The sequence below is a fragment of the Lactuca serriola genome, chromosome 1 (genome assembly GCF_051521515.1).
Source record: "Lactuca serriola cultivar US96UC23 chromosome 1, Lser_US96UC23_V15, whole genome shotgun sequence".
NCBI classification, from domain to species: domain Eukaryota; kingdom Viridiplantae; phylum Streptophyta; class Magnoliopsida; order Asterales; family Asteraceae; genus Lactuca; species Lactuca serriola.
In genome coordinates this window covers 155,764,306-155,768,654 of record NC_136408.1, presented here as the reverse complement: position 1 = coordinate 155,768,654, position 4,349 = coordinate 155,764,306, and positions in this window count along the sequence as shown.

Below are 4,349 nucleotides of genomic sequence, written 5' to 3'. Positions count from 1 at the left end.
GAATTTTATTTGTGCTTTCGTACAAATCTGTAAGAGGCCAGAACCACTTTGGAGCACCACCACCCGTAGAGCTAGAAGCTGTGTTCGGAGTCGCTGTCGATGAATCAATCGTAATGGGAGAGTTTTGTGCGACTAGGGTATTTGGGGTATTTGACGGTGTCGGATTACCCGATGGGATTGTTTGTGGTTGACCCGAGACATTAGACTGCACACTGTCGGCCCAATTAGATGATGACCCATTTTCATGATCCGGGGAGTCTGGTACCCATTCTTTTCTTTGCCATTGACTTCTCCGACTAAATCAAATCCGACGACTGTGAAGCTTACACCCGATATAGCCTTGATCTTTATGCTCTTCTCCCATGTCCAACTCTGATTCTCTTCAAATACGACATCTCGACTTATGTACAACCTCCCAGGGTCCAGAAGCCTATAAGCTTTTGACCCTTTTTCTATACCGAGATGTACCAGGGGCATGCTTCTATCTTCCAACTTTTTCAAATACCCTTTGACAATCTTCATATGAGCTACGCAGCCAAACACCCTGAGATGTGCTATATGTGGCTTTCTTCCAGTCCACATTTCATAAGGATTCATCTCTTTCAAGGCTTTAGTTTGAGCTCTGTTTATGACATAAACAAAGTACGATACAGCTTCTCCCCACAATACATTAGGCATGGACATTGACATCAAGTTGCATCTCACCATCTCTAATATAGTTCGATTACGTCTCTCTACTACTCCATTTTGCTGTGGAGAGTAGGGAGACGTGTAATGCCTTTCCAATCTGGTTTCTTCACAGTACTTAGTGAATTCATTTGAGAGAAATTCTCCTCCGTGATCGGTTCTGAACACCTTAACTTTCTCCCCTGCTTCATTCTCTACTTTGCTTCTAAAAGTCTTGAACCCTTGTAGAGCTTCATCCTTTGACTTTAACAGATATACCCACATTACTCTATTGAAATCATCAGCCATCAACATGAAGTATTTCTTCCTAGAGGGTGTTGGAGGAGTAAGTAGTCCGCATAAATCACCATGGATCAATTCAAGCTTTTTCTTTGCTCTGAAGTTCGTCTGAATTGGAAATGGATCCCTTGTTTGTTTTCCCACTAAACAACCTTCACAGAGTTGTGTGGGGATTGTTAACTTTGGCACTCCTTCTATCATTTTCTTATCAACCATCTGTTTTAATTAGTTGATGTTTATGTGCCCCAAATGTTTATGCCATAGCTAGGTTGGGTCATCAACTTCTGCAACAAAGCACACTACAATATCTTCTTCTAACTCAATTTTGTAGAGTTTGTTTGCTGATCTTCTAACCTTCATGAGTAGGTCTCCAATTGAATCATGAACCCATAGAAATGGGTCTTTAATCTTGATCTCATCTCCCCCTTTCTGCTAATTGACCCAGATTGATGATGTTGCTACATAAATCAGGTATGTAGTATACATCATTCAATTTTCGACGCCCACCATCTTTGCATTTAAAAACTATAGAGCCCTTTCCTTCAATTCTCACTTTCGATTCATTCCCGAACTTCACAAAGCCATGAATTGATTCATTCAAACTTCTGAATTTGGTTTTGTCTCCAGTCATATGGTTACTAGCACCTGTATCCAGGTACCATGTGCAAGACGACTTCTTCAAATTTCCATGGGTTCTCAATTGAGGACTGAGATTTTCTTCATTCAGAAATACCCAGCTTTCATCTTCACATGTTGTCAGCAACAAGGAAGGCTCATTATCGTTATGCTCTTGGACCAGGTTATTCTCGTGGCTTTGTTCCTTTCGTGGGTTCTTACATTCGGATGCATAATGCCCATACTCTTGGCAATTATAACAGTGAATGTCACTCTTATCATGACTACTCAATGCACTGGAATTGCTCTCCTTTTGGTGATGTGTTCCGCCTCTGCCACAACGACCTCCTCTGTTTCTTCCTCTACCTCTGCCACGACCACCACGTGAACCACCAAATCCACATCGATTTGATCTCTGCTTTGAATCACTTTTTGACTTCTTTTGGTTTCTATCAGACCATTCTTTGTGAGTTAAGAGGAGTTTTCGATCGTCACTTTCACCGGTACTCTTCATGCGCTCTTCATATGCCTTGAGTCTTCCGATCACCTCTTCAACGGACATTGATTCCAAATCTCCAAATTGCTCTAGTGTCGAGGCAATCTGAAGAAATTTTGACGATACCGCCCTGAGTAACTTCTTCATCACTTGAGATTCTTCTACCTTTTCTCCCATGGTTCGTAATGTGCTGACTGTGTTGATGACTTTTCCGGTGAAGTCATCAACACTCTCCGTTTCTTTCATGCTCATGGCTTCGAGTTCAGCCTTGAGTGTTTGAATTCTGGCAACCTTCACTCTATCTGCCCCTACAACCATAACTTTAAGGGCTTCCCAAGCTTCTTTGGCAGTCTTCATCTCTACCAATGTCATAAGCAGATCCTCGGGTATTCCGTGATAAATGGCAGCCAAGGCCATGTTATCCTTCTTTGCTCCAACAAGGGTGTTGGGTGTTATGGGTTCTACATCATCTTAAACACCTTGGGCCAACATAAACACGTGCATCTTTATTGCCCATGCCCCATAGTTGCTTCTTGTTAACATCGGATAGTGGAGTGTGATTTGCCCGTCTTTGTCACCATTCCCATTGCCGGTGCTGCATGTCATTTCTTCTTTTCGGGGTTGATACTTGGGCATGTACCAGGTTCGCTCTGATACCAAATGTTGGCTTTTCACAAGCCTGTATCAAGATTATGGCAATGAAACAGTAACAGAGCAAGAACAAACAGAGCACAATACTTAAAGCTTAATGCTTTTTATTTACTGAATTGAAAGGAGAGGTGATAACCTCAACATACATTCTAAACAAGCTATTTAAACTCAACGAGTGCTAAAAAGACTGCAACTACCCTAGTAGCATAAGACCCGGACTTAACAGCCTACATGGCTTTGATTTATTCAAAACTAAAAACACTTGACACAAGCCAATTTAAAACAATTATTTCTGAATTACTCCAACACCCTTTCTGTAAAGCTTTCTGAACTATTGAAACTAGATTATAAGACATCTCAGTTTTCGTGAAATACTTTTGGGTGTTATATTCCAAAATTAGGATTTTGCTAGAGGAGTGTCAGATCCTAAATCAGTAAAGTTATGGTCAAATTCCTTGTCAATTTAACACCTACGATGTTCGTCAGCAAAGCTTATGCTTCTTTTATTCCATCCGTAAGCAACTGATTAGATTACCAGAAGGGGAAATACGGCCTACTGAACACTCATTGTTCTAGTCCTTCATTTAGTTGTCTTAGACAGGGGCCAATTTATGTATTTATTGATTAGTATGATACCACTGATGTGTTATATAAAAAGGTGAATTTTTATTACTAAAAAATGAGAGATTTATCCAAAATGAAGGTAGACACCACTGGATTTGGTAAGGTGCAATGGAAAGGTTTTTCTTTTGCAATAGACTGATACATATATTTGAAACATGTGACCTGGTCTTTTATGGTTTTGCTTTTTTTTAGAGCTTATCTATTTTTGAAAGAGCCATTAAGTTTTTGTCTGTTTGAGCAAATATATAATGGTGTGGCTTGTTAATTTAAAAAAATATAAAGTTAAAAAAAGCTCACTAATGCTGATATTTTATACTAGATCTAGTGATAAATAATTTGATATATGAAAAGCTTTTTGTTGCTAATTTGGGGCTCTTTAAACAATCATGTCAATAAACTTAATTCTTTTTTGGTTTTAATCACTTCAATTTTTTATTGTAAAGATATAATGTTCTATTGTTGAGGTTTAAATTGTTAGATGAGACTTAAGTTGCATACGGTATTCATATAAGCATATTAATTCAAATAGCCATATATACTCTTTGTTTCTGAATCATATTAATTCACACAGCAAAGTTGGAGGTGCATCTGTCTAGTTTATTAAACACTTCAGTTTTTATTTTGAAGACTATAAGGTGTTATTTTAGGGGTTTAAACTGTTTGATGAGAATTAAGTTGCATAAGGTATTAATACTTTTGATTTTACGTAGACTATAGAGACAGTACGTATGGGATCTTGAGATTAAGGCACAAGTAAGGAAAGCGTGGGATCTAAAGCTTCATAACGCACTTATTTACTTTCTGATGATGTCTGGAGGAAACTGAGTTTCAGAGGTTGTTGGGAAGGGTGAAGGCTCCCCAACCCATAACTCATAATGGTTGAACTCCATGAGATTTCAGAAGGATCTTCATCTTCTTCATCAACTCATGGTCGTGCATATGATGTATTTATAAGTTTCAGAGGTGTTGACACTCGTAATAGTTTCATTAATCACCT